This window comes from Calonectris borealis, chromosome W, assembly GCF_964195595.1.
Source record: "Calonectris borealis chromosome W, bCalBor7.hap1.2, whole genome shotgun sequence".
Lineage (NCBI taxonomy): Eukaryota > Metazoa > Chordata > Aves > Procellariiformes > Procellariidae > Calonectris > Calonectris borealis.
In genome coordinates, this window is record NC_134351.1 from 31380263 (window position 1) to 31397201 (window position 16939).

Sequence of the window (16939 nt, forward strand, 5' to 3'; positions counted from 1 at the left end):
TGGAGGCTGCCACTTTTTAAGGACAAAATCCTACGTTCATGTTGGGTATGGAATTTGCACTGTGTTCTTAAGGCTAACAAAATATCAAGCTAGTCAGATGTAGATTAGGTGTCGTTGCCTTAATTTGTAGATTACTAGAATGTCTGAAATAATCCTTTGATTGCAGTAGGATTTAGAAGTGCATGAAAAAGTTCCTTCTTGGTATGCTTCTAAGAAGTAGAGGTTCAATTCTAGATACCTAAACTTTCAAAAAAGTAGTTCTTGATATCTGGGAAAAATTTACCTCCTTCAGTGCTTAATTTCTAGATAGCTAAACTTTGGTAGTCAATTTCAGTGATGTGGCACTAGTGTTCTTAAGCTGGAAAACATTTGGGAAATCTCACATTTTATGGTTGTTTTCATATGTGGATTTTATTTATTTTAAGAATGCAATGTATACTTCTGTGAATGTTTGAGATAAACACACTACCCTTCATTGTAGGGTGCTTAGAATTAACTTCAAAATTGATCTCTCTCCCAGTAATACAAAGCTTTTGAAGGTGCAGATGCTAGTGAAATATCTCCAAACTCTTGGTCCTTGAATTGGATATAGTGTAGTGTTCCTGTAATTTAGAGCAGTTGTCCAGGATCGCAGTGTTAAATGTAATAACTCTGCGTTTGGGTTTTTTGTTTGCGAGGTTTTTTTTCCATAGAAGGTGGAAAAATCCTACTTGGCTTTTTTGTTCAAGTCTGTTGGCAGATAGGTGCTGTAATGCAGACAAGAACACGCTTAACTTCCGTGCCTTGTATCTCCCACAGTAACCATCTATGTAAGCATAAGGGTGCTACAGACTAGGCTAAAAACTATTCTATAATCTTTCTGAGGAAATAATATGTTTTTTGTACTTTAACTACAATAAAATTTTTGAAACAGAAATAGGTGCTTTGTGACTTGGGGGGGTGAGAATCCTATGCTTTCATGCTCTCTCTACTGGTGTTTTCATTACAATTTTCAAATGTAGTATGTGAGTTCTGAAAATTAGTTTTGTGAGATGATACTCTTCAGAAGTTAGGAGTGTGGTCATTGAGCCCCTGAAACTTAAAATACTAAGCAAGTTCATTAAAATACTATTTTATAATACTGACTCTAATGAAGTTCTTACTGCTGCCTTTACTGCTACCTGAGTTAAGTATACACTCCATCTGTGATTATTTCAAAATATATCTGTTGCAAAAATAAGACCTCTGAAATGCTGAATTGAATGAAGTGAGAGAGACTGAGTGCTTTAACAATGTATGTCATGAGGAAAATCCAGTGGAAATAGAGAACAAACTATACTGCTTGTCTCAGTAACAATTATATCTCGCTAATTCAAGGGGAAGAACAAGTATGGCAGAAAACATAGGAAATGGTACTTTCAGGATTTCTGTCTCTGTCCTTTTTTTTTAATGAACTTTAAATGCAGTCTTTGAGGGTTACCGTTTATATGTGTTCTCATAAAACTACACTAATGCCTCAAGATCATGAACCTCATGTTTCACCTGAAATACTATGTCTAACTTCAGCGGAGCTAAGCTAAGGATGTGTCCTGAAAGGTGGTTTAGACAAAACTTGTTCAAACTATTGACTCAGATAGAAGGCTTCTGAAAGGTTAATATCCTTTGTAAAGCTACCTACCTAGTTCCGAAACATTTGGAGTATTACCTAAGGGGGGGAAATGTTGGGATAATTGCTCAATCGAATATTACGTTAATAATTGTTCTTCCAATATGTTTTTTGATTTTCTAGTACTCCTAAATTATATCTACTTCCATAGTTTTATGCTATAATAGGGAGTTCTTGTCTCCAGACCTTCTCAGAAAACCTTTTTTTGCTCTACGATATGGTAAAATCCTCATCTAATTTATCCATTTGCTTATGCTAAAATTGTTATTAAAAATAAATTAAACTGCAATGTACTTTCTCTTGCATTCAATGTTGTTGAAACAAAGTTGAAAGATAAAAGTTTACAAAAAGATTAAAAATATTTTCATTCATTTCCAGGATCATTATAAAATATTATCTGATCCCTAGAATTCATTGAGTGTATGCATGTGCTGAATATAAAAGCCTGTATTTATCTGAATATAATCTGGCCTGTTTTTCTTCTGGCTTCACTTTTTAAGATGTTTTAACTGTGGTGGTGGTAGAATGTATTTTATTATGCCGGCTTTTACTGAAAACATTTGTATACAGTGCATTGTTTTTCTAGATATTTTCATATTAAAAAGGGAAAGAAAACCAGATGAACTTTAGGTAGCACTTTTTTTTTTCTTTTAGCAGTAATGGTACAGCATTTATAGTCCCATTGTCAACAAGAGTCACTTGTATAGACACCTTGTCAACAAGGGACATTTTGTACAAGTTTCTGATTATTTCAACCTTCTGTTTAATAATCTACAGTTACATCAATATAGCATCTTAGAGTAAATGTAATTTGCAATTTTATTTTTATATATAAATACATATACACACACCCACGCACAGTTGTATACCAGTACACTTCTAGGCAAATAACAATAAATCTATGGATAGAAGAAAAGCTGTAGAGGATATCAGAGGGGAGGGAAAGTAGTGCTTGATTTGGGGTCTGTCAACTGATAAATCCATCATTGAAATGTATTACTCTTTGTGGTTGTCAGTTGTAAATAATTTCTGTGTTCGCAGAGCTAGTTTACTATAATCCCTCTTCCCAGATGTCAGATGTTACTACTCATACTAAATCCTAGTGTTAGGGAAAAAAAGTTCTTAGTAATTGATATGCCAGATGAGTCTGTAGGATACTTTCATGCAGATTTGGAATTTGAGTGGCTGAATTTTCATACCTCAGGAAAGTGAAAATGTGCAACACAAACTTAAAAGCAGGTGTATATTTTTATATTCCCCCCTGTTATTTAGGAGATATTTTAACATTGATTGTCTTGGGGGGAGGGGAGCGTACAGAAGACTTGCATAGGGTCACCCATTCTATTCATATGATAAGAATTAGGGAATCTAAATAACAGACCTGTCTCATCCAATTTGTTAGTGCCAAAACCATTATGCTACTTCAGTGAAATGTATATCGACAATTCTGAATTGAGTTATGGAAATCAAAATATTGCGTACCAAGAAATCTGTTCAACTGACATATTTCCTTTCAGAATTACTTTGTTCACAGAAGAATAGTCTCATGTGGTTTACAATTAAGGGTTTAGAGAGGGGATTAAACTGGTTCATGAAAAAAACTGCATAATCTATGCTCTGAGTGTACATGCTGTTTTTTTCCTTCTTTTGCCTTTATGCTGAAAAAAAATAATAATAATTAAATATAGCTCTATTTTCTTGTCTTGATATTGTGTCTTCCTCCTTACCCTGATAGTATGATGTCGTGGTTTAACCCCAGCCAGCAAAAATAAACGCCACGCAGCTGCTCGATCACCCCCAACTCCAGTAGGATGGGGGAGAGAATCGGGAGGGCACAAGTAGGAAAGCTCCCGGGTTGAGATAAAAACAGTTTAATAATTGAAATAAAACTAAGTAGAACAGTAATAATAACAAAGAGAACAACAACAATAACAGAATACACAAAGCAGGCAATGCGCAATGCAACCGCTCACCAACCACTGACCGCGTGTCTCGAACGGGGGGCGACCCCCCCCCCCACACCTGGTTTTTCTACTGAGCATGATGTCACATGGTATAGAATACCCCATTGGCCAGCTGGGTCCACCACCCCGGCTGTGCTCCCCCTCCCCGGTGCAAGCACCACCCAGCAACAGCCAAAGCATCAATGGGCCATCAACGCTCCTTTCACAACGAACCCAAAACACAGCACACCCCCCAAGCTACTGGGAAGAAAGTTAACCCTGTCCCAGCCGGAACCAGGACAATATCCACCCCTTATTCTATACCATCTACATCATGCCCAGGTCTCACATTTTCCCATACATTCCAATTAGTCACCGCTACTTTTCCTGCCTTTTGATATATACACACACAGAGATATCATTCCCTTAGTCCATGGGCCATCCCTCTAAAACGTCCGTTGAGTTCATTTAGTCCATTACTTCGGGTTCCACCTGTCATAACAGTCTTGCAGGGCAGGAGAGATGGTGTGTGGTGTTGGGCTCTTGCATGCGGAGGCCAGTTCTGGGCGCTCGTCTGGTTCTATCCTTGTTGCACCTTGCTCAGTTTCATCAGAGTTCATCCTACATTAATCTGGGTGATTCTTACTGTAATACTGTTAATATGGCATATGGTAACCATAGAAGTGATGACATACAGTACTATGTAATAACTAACATCATACAATTCAGTTCATTGGCTATTTTCACCCAAAATTAAATCCCCTTGAGGTACACACCAGACTTCCCCATCCTTTCTCATCACCCACCAAGTGCACCCAGGTCCCTGAGCAAAAGCAATCCCACGGATGGGTTTTCCCTTGCCAGAGGCAGGAGCAACCCAGACCGTCTTCCCCAGCATATTTCTCATATGCACGACAGGGACTTTATCCCCCTCTACAGTACGTAAGGGTGTGGTTTGGGCAGGGGCAGCTCGAGTGACAGATCCTCTAGTGTTGACTAACCAGGTGGCCTTTGCTAAATGTGTGTCCCAATGCTTGAATGTCCCACCACCCATTGCCCTCAGTGTTGTCTTTAACAGCCCGTTGTATCATTCAATTTTTCCGGAGGCTGGTGCATGGTAGGGGATGTGATAGACCCACTCAATGCCATGCTCTTTGGCCCAGGTGTCTATGAGGGTGTTTCGGAAATGAGTCCCGTTGTCTGACTCAATTCTTTCTGGGGTGCCATGTGGCCGTAGGACTTGCTTTTCAAGGCCCAGGATGGTGTTCCGGGCAGTGGCATGGGGCACAGGATATGTTTCCAGCCATCCTGTGGTTACTTCTACCATGGTGAGCACATAGCGCTTGCCCTGTCGGGTTTGTGGGAGCGTGATATAATCAATCTGCCAAGCCTCCCCATATTTATACTTCAACCATCGTCCTCCATACCAAAGAGGCTTTACTCGCTTGGCTTGCTTGATTGCAGAGCATGTTTCACATTCGTGGATAACTTGTGCAATAGCGTCCATGGTTAAGTCCACCCCTCGATCACGAGCCCATCTATATGTTGCATCTCTCCCTTGGTGGCCTGAAGTGTCATGGGCCCACCGAGCTATAAATAATTCACCTTTATGTTGCCAGTCCAGATCTACCTGAGCTACTTCGATCTTGGCAGCCTGATCCACCTGCTGGTTGTTTTGGTGCTCATCACTGGCCCGACTCTTGGGTACGTGACCATCTACGTGACGTACTTTTACAGTCAGGTTCTCTACCCGGGCAGCAATATCTTGCCACAACGCAGCAGCCCAGATGGGTTTACCTCTGCGCTGCCAGTTGTTCTGCTTCCACTGCTGCAACCACCCCCACAGGGCATTTGCCACCATCCATGAGTCAGTACAGAGATAAAGTACTGGCCATTTTTCTCGTTCAGCAATGTCCAAGGCCAGCTGGATGGCTTTCACCTCTGCAAACTGGTTCAATTCACCTTCTCCTTCAGCAGTTTCTGCAACTTGGCGTATAGGACTCCATACAGCAGCTTTCCACCTCCGATGCTTTCCCACAAGGCGACAGGACCCATCAGTGAACAGGGCATATTGCTTCTCGTTTTCTGGTAGTTTATTATACAGTGGGGCCTCTTCAGCACGCGTCACCTCCTCCTCTGGGGATATTCCAAAATCTTTGCCTTCTGGCCAGTTCGTGATCACCTCCAAGATTCCTGGGCGACTGGGGTTTCCTATTCGGGCCCGTTGTGTGATCAGTGCGACCCACTTACTCCACGTAGCATCGGTTGCATGATGTGTGGAGGAGACCCTCCCTTTGAACATCCAGCCCAGCACCGGCAGTCGGGGTGCCAGGAGGAGCTGTGCTGCAGTACCAACCACTTCCGAAGCAGCTCGAATCCCTTCATATGCTGCCAATATCTCCTTCTCAGTTGGAGTGTAGTGGGCCTCGGATCCTCTGTATCCCCGACTCCAGAACCCTAAGGGTCGACCTCGAGTCTCCCCTGGTGCTTTCTGCCAGAGGCTCCAGGTAGGGCCGTTCTCCCCGGCTGCGGTGTAGAGCACATTCTTCACATCTTGTCCTGCCCGGACTGGCCCAAGGGCTACTGCATGAACTATCTCCTGTTTCATTTGTTCAAAGGCTTGTTGTTGCTCAGGGCCCCATCTGAAGTCGTTCTTCTTCCTGGTCATGTGATAGAGAGGACTTACGATCTGACTGTAATTTGGAATATGCATTCTCCAAAAGCCCACAACGCCTAAGAAAGCTTGCTTTTCCTTTTTGCTAGTTGGTGGGGACATGGCTGTTATTTTATTGATCACATCCGTTGGGATCTGACGACGTCCGTCTTGCCATTTTATTCCTAAAAACTGGATCTCCTGTGCAGGTCCCTTGACCTTACTTCGTTTTATTGCAAAGCCAGCCTTCAGAAGGATTTGGACTATTCTCTCCCCTTTCTTGAAAACTTCCTCTGCTGTGTTGCCCCACACGATGATGTCATCAATGTATTGCAGGTGTTCTGGAGCCTCACCCTGTTCCAGTGCGGTGTGGATCAGTCCATGGGAAATGGTAGGGCTGTGTTTCCACCCCTGGGGCAGTCGATTCCAGGTGTACTGGACGCCCCTCCAAGTGAAAGCAAACTGTGGCCTGCACTCTGCCGCTAAAGGGATGGAGAAGAACGCATTAGCGATATCACTTGTGGCGTACCACTTGGCTGCCTTTGACTCCAGTTCGTATTGGAGTTCCAGCATGTCCGGCACGGCAGCACTCAGTGGCGATGTGACTTCGTTCAGGCCACGGTAGTCTACTGTTAGTCTCCACTCTCCATTAGACTTTCACACTGGCCATATGGGACTGTTGAAGGGTGAGCGAGTCTTACTGATCACTCCTTGGCTCTCCAGTTGACGAATCAGCTCATGGATGGGGATCAGGGAGTCTCGGTTGGTGCGATATTGCCGCCGGTGCACTGTTGTGGTAGCAATTGGTACCTGTTGTTCTTGGACCTTCAACAACCCCACAACAGAAGGATCCTCTGAGAGACCGGGCAAGGTGGACAGCTGTTTAATTTCCTCCGTCTGCAGGGCAGCTATACCAAAAGACCACCGGTACCCCTTTGGGTCCTTGAAATACCCTCTCCTGAGGTAGTCTATGCCAAGGATGTACGGAGCCTCTGGGCCAGTCACAATGGGGTGCTTCTGCCACTCATTCCCGGTTAGGCTCACTTCGGCCTGCAGTACAGTTAACTCTTGGGATCCCCCTGTCACTCCAGAAATACAAATGGGTTCTACCCCTTTATAGCATGATGGCATCAGGGTACACTGTGCACCGGTGTCTACGAGAGCCTTATATTCTTGTGGATCTGATGTGCCAGGCCATCGAATCCACACAGTCCAGTAAACCCGGTTGTCCCTTTCCTCCACCTGGCTGGAGGCAGGGCCCCTCTAGTCCTGGTCATCATATTCGCTATCCACTTCTTGTAAGTATGAGTCAGAAGTCCCTTTGTTAAGGTCGGAAGTGGAATCAGCCCTTCTACTCTGTCTGGGGAACTGCTCACTGGAGACTGGAGCAGCAGTTTTCCTGGAAGAACCCCCTTTTGTGGTTGTTTTCCCTTGTAACTCATGTACCCGTGCCTGTAGGACTGAGGTAGGTTTTCCATCCCACTTCCTCATGTCCTCTCCGTGGTCACGCAGGTAAAACCACAGGGTGCCCCGGGGCATGTACCCACGATGTCTCCTCTCTTGAGCAGAGGGACGCTTGCTCCTAATGGCTGAGACACTGGCCCGTGCAGGTGGGTAGCAGGACATATCCTCTTTGAGTTGCTGGACCTCCTGAGACAGTTTCTCCACAGCAGAGACACAGGCCCGTAGGGAGAAAGAGAGACTTTCTTCGTATTGCCCGAGTTGGCCAGCCAGTTCATCCACTGTTTGTTCCTCTCCATCTCTCCAGGTCATTACTGCCAATGAGTTTGCATGTGACGCTGGTGCGCTCCGTACAAACTTCCGCCACATGGGTCGGGTGCATTTGACTTCATCTGGGTCTTTGGATAACTGCTCGTTGTTCAGGTCATCATAAATCACTTCCAGCACAGCTAATTCCCTCAGGTACTGGATACCTCTCTCCATGGTGGTCCACTTGCCTGGGTGGCATATAACATCTTCCTTGAAGGGATACCTTTCCTTCACACCTGACAGGAGTCGCCTCCAGTGGCTGAGGACTTGTGCCCCTTGTCCAATTGCTTTGTCAATGCCCCCTTCCCTAGAAAGGGATCCCAGCTGCTTGGCTTCCCTACCCTCTAATTCCAGGCTACTGGCCCCGTTATCCCAGCATCGGAGCAGCCAGGTGACAATGTGCTCGCCTGGACGACGGCTGAAGTCTTTTCGCATATCTCGCAGCTCACCCAGGGACAGGGATCGGGTGGTCACCATCTCATTTACGGGTTCTGCCTCCTCCTCCTCCTGTTCTCGTGATGGCCCTGGTTCATCTTCATCCCTTACTAGACGAGCTGATTTTCTTGTGCATTTTCTTTTTTGTATAGGGGCGACTGATACCGGCATGGGTTGGTTCTCTGTCGCAGGGGGCGGAGTAGCTGCCGTGCCTGCCGTGGGGGGTGAGGGAGCCGCTGTGCTTGCCGTGGGGGGTGGAGTAGCCACAGGGCCTGTTGCTTTGTCATCAGCTGCAGAGACGTTTCCTTCCCCTTGGGGGTTCTGAGTGGTGTTAAACAGGGCTCGGTAGGCGTGGGCCAGGCCCCAGCACATTGTAGTGATTTGCGTCTCCCTAGAATGGCCAGGGTGACAGCATACTTCTTCCAAATATTCTACTAATTTTTCAGGGTTCTGCACTTGTTCAGGGGTAAAGTTCCAGAACACTGGGGGTGCCCATCGCCCTAGGCATTTGCCCATGCTATCCCACTCGCCCTGCCACTCATAACTATCTAGCCTTGGGGCAGATCTCTGGATGACATTCTTAAATTGCTTACTAACCTTGGATAAAACTGCAACAATATTCCCAAGGAGTACCAATAGATGTATCTTAACTACCCAGGGATGTTCAAGGTACTGGCAAGTTATTTTAACAAAGGAGATGACATCATAGAGAAAGGTAGCGAGGGTGCCATTCTCTATTTCCTCCATAAAAAAATCTCTCGGAGGAAAAGGTATAATTGCTAATGGTCTCCATGAGGTGGTACCCGAAATGCAGAAACGGCTTCATTACAAATCCCAAATACCAAATAACCCCCAATGCCAGCGTTTTAGTAACAAATCTCCCAGGCAAAACATCATTAATCACTGCAGAGCACAGCAGACTACAAAACCCAACTCCAATTTTTAACAGGTACAGTAAAAACAAGAGCATGGTGCAGAACAAATTAATATGTTACCAGATATAAATTCCTTAATATGCTCTAGTTAATCTGTCCTTATCTCAACCCTTCATGCCCCACGTTGGGCGCCAAAAAGGACTGTCGTGGTTTAACCCCAGCCAGCAAAAATAAACGCCACGCAGCCGCTCGATCACCCCCACCCCCGGTGGGATGGGGGAGAGAATCGGGAGGGCACAAGTGGGAAAGCTCCTGGGTTGAGATAAAACCAGTTTAATAATTGAAATAAAACTAAGTAGAACAGTAATAATAACAATGAGAACAACAACAATAACAGAATACACAAAGCAGGCAATGCGCAATGCAACTGCTCACCGACCGCGTGTCACGAACGGGGGGCGAGCCCCCCCCCACACACACACACATGGTTTTTCTACTGAGCATGATGTCACATGGTATAGAATACCCCATTGGCCAGCTGGGTCCACCACCCCGGCTGTGCTCCCCCTCCCCGGTGCAAGCACCACCCAGCAACAGCCAAAGCATCAATGGGCCATCAACGCTCCTTTCACACCGAGCCCAAAACACAGCACACCCCCCAAGCTACTGGGAAGAAAGTTAACCCTGTCCCAGCTGGAACCAGGACACATGATTATACTATTATCATTAAAACTAGTATGATGACTGACAATTTGTAGGCCTTGCTGGTTTTAATCCATCATTTAACCTTTCTTCTGTGAAACATTCCAAAATAGTTAGAACAGTATTATACAAAATATTCATCTAACTTGCACATTGTTTTTCATAAGTGTGTTCTGACCTAAGAAGGAAAACACACTGAGTATTTTTGGTTTTTTGTAAGCAAAACACTTGGGCTGGTGAGTAGTTGTAGCTGATGGCTAATCAGAAGAATGTTCTTTAAATGAAACCTGCAACTGAGCTGTTGGTGACCTGTGCAGTCAGGTGTGGGGGCAATCAGTGCCTAACTGGTAGGCTGTGATGCTTTTCTAAAAGATACTGGTAGTCTGTAAAGGCTGTTATAGCGTGTTCTGGATGTGTCAGTTTGGATCAAAAAAAGCTACCTGTGTTTTATTCGCTATATGAAAGAACAAAGTAGTGGTTTTAGAATTGATTCACTAAACTGTTATTAAAAAGGCTGACTTTCAGAAGTCATACTGAAATATTTTGAAGTGACTTAGCAGTTTCTCATTTTAAATTGCTCAAATACTAAACTCTAGTGCTGTCAACAGAATTACCCTCAAAAGTTGATTGTTTCGTAAGTCTTCTTATGTGCATCCTTCTAACAAGGAATTTCCATTCTTCCTTAACAGTATGGCTTATTGTTAGTTAGTATGTCAGAAGCACATTACAAATTTCTTTTGTGTGGAACATGGCATTCTTAGACTTATAAATATTATGAATGACAACAGCACATTTAATGCTATCATGTAAATATTTCAAATCCTTAATATGGAAAATTATCAAGAAAAAAAAACAACCCACAAAATTCAAAACCTTTTATTTCAAAACTTTATTACAAAAAAACAATATATAAGTTGTATATTTTTCTGGTTTTTTTTTAATAAGGCAAACAAGACTTCAAAAATTTTTACATATACTTTAAAGTTCAAGATGTTCTCTAAGTATATCAATTGATCTTCAGAAAATCTCATTTTATCCCTCCTTATTAATGCCTTTAGAACTGTCAGCATGAAACAGACATGTAAAGAATTCAGAATACTAATTTTAGGAAAATTTAAGTTTCATTTCCTTTCTGGAGAATCTTAAGTGTTGAATTCGTGAAAGTTACTTGGCTTAGTTTATAGAAAATGTTTGAATTGCTGAATCAGCTTTTCACTTCAGTAGTCTTGTGTCCTTAGGTTCAGAGAGCACAGTGAAACGCTGCTTTAAGTGTTAGCAAATGCATTGTGACTTTAAAAGGATTACAAAGCCTTTTTCCTTCTAAGAGGTATGTCTTTGTTGGTGTAGTAGTGATTGGGGACAGATCATTCCAATAAAATGCTTACTAACTGGTAGAAAGCCAAAACTTGTGTGTTGTTTCATTTTTCTTTGTAAATATAGCTACTTAACAAAAAATGAAACTAAAATGTCTATACAGTATTTTTCAATTTCAGTTTGCCATTGTGACTGACCAATAAACCCCTACAATGGAAGAAGGCTCAGTGGAGATGGGCAAGGGCAAGGGCGATGTGCCCATGAAGCTCAGAGAATTATGCAGGGTGTGACTGACCACAGCTGTTGCAAAGAAAGCTGACTTTTAGGTAACAGTTGAGTGGATCAAACTGGTAGTATAAATGTTTCCCCCAGATTTCATTAAAAGAGCGTGAATGTCTCCCTGAGTTAGCCAGAGCAGCATGGGGGGAGTGAATACGTGCCTCAGCCCAACAGGGAGTATAAAAACTAGACAACTAACAAAAGAGTTTTGAAGAGAACAACAGGCTTGAGCTGGCTCCAACCCATGTATTTCTTCCCAGTGACTGGGGACACCCAGCATCGTGACACTGAGCATAGTATAGAGATCAGTAATGGGGATCACATTGTTGTCCGAAAAGCGGATTCGTGCCCGGCGTGCAAGTAACCAATTCCACACGTCAGGAGAGATATTGTTTTATTCAGGCCTGGGTGCTCGGTGGACTTGCCACAAATCAAGCACACCTGGTCTAATCACCTTTCTGCTTATATCCATGCTTCTCATGCATATTTTAAGTTTCTCTTTTACATATTCATTGAATTTCTGAGAACTAATTATAATATTGCATCATCCTAGACACATGCGCACTAAAGTCTTTGGGGTCTTCTTGAGGGTCTCGAGTGTTCTCTGGTGGTCGGCAGGGTAGTGAACTCTTCGTGAACCTGTTCCTTTCTTTCCTTATAAGGTCGAGGTTTGTCTCCGAGCCACGTCTGGATCACGTTCATTTATGGTTCTTGATTTTAAGGTTAATCTTTACTAGAGTCTAACAATACTACACACCTGCAAACACAATACCTAATTTTTTAAGCATCAAATCTTCATTGTTTTAAAATTACAGAAACGAACAGAACAGTATGCAATGTTTGAAATTACAAAACGAACAAACTATACCTACTACATCAATTCCCCCCTTTGAGACTTATGATGTTGAGCATCATGAGTCTCACACCATTCACTTATAAGCATTTGGTCTACAAAAAGACATCCTAATTAATTTGGTTTCCCTTCTAACAATAAATATTTTAAATATCACAAATAATTCAGCAACATCTCCGGTGACTCATCAAGTACGCTTTAAAGTTAATTTCAATGGTTCCTTAGGTGTAGATGTCCACGGTCTAGGAGGTATTTTGTTTATTTTGGTGTAATGAATCCAAGAGTCTATTTTTTCTAATTTTACAGTAGTGTTTGTTGTTAATAACACTTGGAATGGTCCTTTCCACTTTTTTCCAAAGGGGTCGTCCTTCTACATTCACAGGTAGACTTGGTCTCCTGGACTGAATGAATGTACCAGAAATTCAAGGGGTAAAAGTGTCCTCAAAAGAACATATTTGTGTAAAGAACTCGCTATTTTACTCAAAGACAAGAGATATTCAGTTAACACTTTTTTTCTCCTATTATGTGCATTTGTTCAAACCTTCCTGTTAGATTGACATAAGGTTTACCATACAGAATTTCAAATGGACTTATTTTTTTTCTCTAGCTCTTGGGGTTACCCTAATTCTTAACAAGGCAAGTGGTAAAGTTTCAATCCATTTCAACTGAGCTTCCTGACATATTTTAGAAATTTGTCTTTTTAATGTTTGGTTCATTCTCCCTACTTGTCTACTAAATTGTGATCTTCTTAGTGTCTTATTCACATTCTTAATAACTTCCGCCACAAGATGTGGACCTCTGTCCGAGGACATCCCTAAAGGGACTCCAAATCGTGGAATAATTTCCTTTAATAAGTGTTTTGTTACCTCTTTTGCTTTGTTGGTTTGACACGGGAAAGCTTCTGACCATCCAGAGAAGGTATCTACTAATACCAATAAATATCAGTATTGATTGCACCTTGGTAATTCTGAAAAATTTATTTGCCAATACTCACCGGGAGTTATGCTTTTCTTTCCCTCTCCAGGAGGGGGTCGGATTTGTATTTTCGGATTGTTCCTAAGACAAATCTCACATTTATTACTCACACTTTTAGCAATCAATAACATTTTAGTCCCTATTGCATATCTTTTTACCGATTCAACCATTGCTTCTGCTCCCATATGTGTCTCAGTATGGGTTTTGACCATCAGTTTTCTCATAATTTCGGGGGTTACTATACATTGTCCATGTGAAGTTATCCACCATCCTTGATCATTCTTTTTGCATTGTAATAGTTCAGCCAACTTATTTTCTTTTTCGTTATAATTTGGGGATTCTAGATGAATTTCTTTTAATGGAATCAAAACATAGATTGTGGTACTTAGCGCTACACACTTGGCAGCTTCATCTGCCTTTGATTTCCTTGTATTGTTTTTGAATTCCCTTTCTGATGCGCTTTACAATGAATTACAGCAACTTCTTTGGGGTTTTTTTTTTGGTTTTTGGTTTTTTTTTTTTTTTTACTGCTTTCAATAAATTTAAAATCTCTGCTCCATACTTCATAGGTGAACCACTAAGTTCTCGCTCTTTCCATATCGCTTCATGGGCATGAACAACTCCAAAAGCATATTTAGAGTCTGTATAAATATTAACTCTTTTACCTTTAGCCAGATCTAAACCTCTTGTCAAAGCTGTTATCTTTGCCTTCTGGGTGGATGTATTTGGAGGTAATGCTTTTACTTCTCGATCTTCAGTTAAAGTTACCACGGCATAGCCAGCCCTCCTTGCTCCTTTCACAGCAAAGCTGCTTCCATCAGTAAATTATTCTTCATCCGGAGTCTGGAGAGGGACATCTCTCAGGTCTGGCCTGCTGGCATATACCTGTTTGATAACTTATAAACAATCATGATTAGGATTACTCTCTTTTTCACTTGGCATTAAAGAAGCAGGATTTAAAATTGCACTTACTTCAAAATGATGTCGTCTTGTTCCACTAACAGAACTTGATATTGTAGATTGAGGGGGTGCCATCCTGCAAATGGCTTTTTTTCTATTATTTCCCAATCTTCATTGTCCTTGGGAAATCTCAAATCCCAACTAAATTACAGTTTGTTTTGCAATTTGTGCTTTCTTTTCTGACACCCTGTACCCAGCCATTCCCAAAAAGTTTAGGAGGCTAACAGTCTTTTCTTTGCAGATCTCAATAGTATCTGCTCCCAATAGGATGTCATCAACATACTGAAGGAGGGTGATTTGATCTTCCTTACCGGACCACTGTTCCAATTCCTTGGTCAGGGCTGCTCCAAAGATGGTTGGGCTATTTTTAAACCCTCGTGGCAGTACAGTCCAGCAGAGCTGAGTTCTCCTTCCAGTCGACAGATCTTCCCATTCAAAGGCAAAAATCTTTTGACTGTTTTCTTCCAGAGTTATACAAAAGAAAGCATCTTTCAAATCTAAAACTGAGAAATGTGCATTTGATTCACTGATAGTTGTTAAGCAGCATATATGGACTGGATGAATGTCTACCACTAATTGCTTTTTCACTGGAAGGATAGAGTACATTCTCTTAAAAGTCCATATTTGAGAAAATTATTTATTATCGTTCCAAATCTTTTCTGGCTTCTATACTAATAGGATATTGTTTCTTTCTTACCGGTTGAACTCCTGTTTTCAATTCAACTTTTACCGGTTCCACATTCTTTGCTCTTCCTGGTTTTTCTGTCGCCCAAACAAAAGGGTAAACTGCATCTTTAATTTATTCTGGTATTTCTTCAGATTCTTCTGTGTTTGTCTGTAATAAATAAACTTGGGCTTGCCAGGCATTAGCTTCAGGAAAATGAACTTGGATTTTTCCTTTTTTTTTTTTTAAGTTAATTTGTGCTCCCAATTTATTCAATAAATCCCATCCTAAGAGAGGCATGGTGCATTCCGGTATATATAAAAATTCATGCATCAATGTTTTTCCTCCAATTTTACATTTTAAAGGTTTCAACAAAGGCCTTACCTCTTTCTTTCCCGTGACCCCAACAATAGGTACATTAAATTTACTTATTGGTCCTTTACATGTATTTATAACAGAATATTTTGCTCCAGTGTCCACTAAAAAATCAACTCTTATTTCCTAGCTTTACTGGAACCAGGGGCTCAGCTGGGAGAATATACTTTTCTACCCCCGGTCCCCATCATTCAGAATCCCCTCCCATCATAAGTAGATCAGCTTCAGGTGGAATTTGCTGTGGCCGAATCACGGCAACTTTCTTTATTTTCTGGACACTCATTTTTCTAACTGTCCTTGTTTGTTATATGCAGCACATTGATTGATCCCTAACAGAGTAGACTGTTTAAATATATTTCCACATCCTCTACCTTTGCCCCTTAAATACCCTCTGCCTCTACCTCTCAAATATCTTCTTCCCCTACCTTCAGCACATCCTTGAGCATTCACAAAAGCAGCTGCCAGAATAGCAGCTTTCTGCTTCCTATCTTTTATTTTTTCTTTCTCCTGGTTTTTCTTTTCTTCTTCTTCTCTATTATTATATACTTTATAGGCAATCTCAATCAACTGTGATATAGTCATCCCTGTAATGCCATCCACTTTCTGCAATTTCTTTCGAATATCAGGGGCTGCTTGTCCAACAAAGAAAGTAGTGAATATTGCCCTGTTCTCATCACTTTCAGGGTCTAAATCCGTCCATTTTCTGGCTGCCTCACATAAGCGTTCATAGAAGGTGGATGGGTCTTCTATTTTCCCTTGAATTATCTGGGTTAATTTTGCCAAATTCTTTGGACAGGATATTCCATTTTTCACTCCATATAAAATCAATTGTTGATACTGTTTTATCATTAATTTCCTATCATTACTATTAGGATTCCAGTTTGGGTCCTGTGTCAGCATAAAATGAGCAGGACCTTCTCTTGCATTTATTCTTTCATTTTCCATATTAACTTTTTCCAATACTACCCTCTTTTCTTCAGGAGTTAACAAATTATTTAAAAAAATTTAAATATCTTGCCAATCTGGATTATGATTGTTAATAATTGTCTTAAAAGATCTATACACCTTTGCAGGATTTTCTCTATATGATCCTACCAATTCTTTCCAATTAATCAAATCAGAAGTAGTAAAAGGTATTTTCACAAACACTGGTTCCCCCCTTGGGCTCACAGCCTGACGAAGGGGTGTTAATAAGACAGACCCCTGTTGGGTCCTAGTTCTGCCAGCTATTGGACTAAATGTATTACTTCCTCTTGCTTCAGTTTCGAAGCTTTCATTTTTACTCAGTGCCATCAACATTTGTATATTTTCTTCCTCTTCTGGTTTTAAACACTGTTTTCCTATACTACAAGCAGAACAGCAATGCGTTTTTGGTTCCTTGTCCTCCATCATCATCATCATCGCATTAGAATCTGAATCTAAAAGTTTACATTTCTTCTAAATTTCATGATCATTTCTCAAGGTAAAGAACAAGTCCACATAAGGGACCTCATCCC

General features: G+C 41.7%; 1 protein-coding gene across 5 annotated transcripts in view; it reads left to right on the plus strand.

Moving 5' to 3' along the window:
* The window catches only part of LOC142075100 (spindlin-Z-like), a 127308-nt gene that overhangs the window by 51307 nt on the left and 59062 nt on the right, over nt 1–16939 (plus strand). The gene's annotated exons all lie outside the window — the stretch shown is intronic.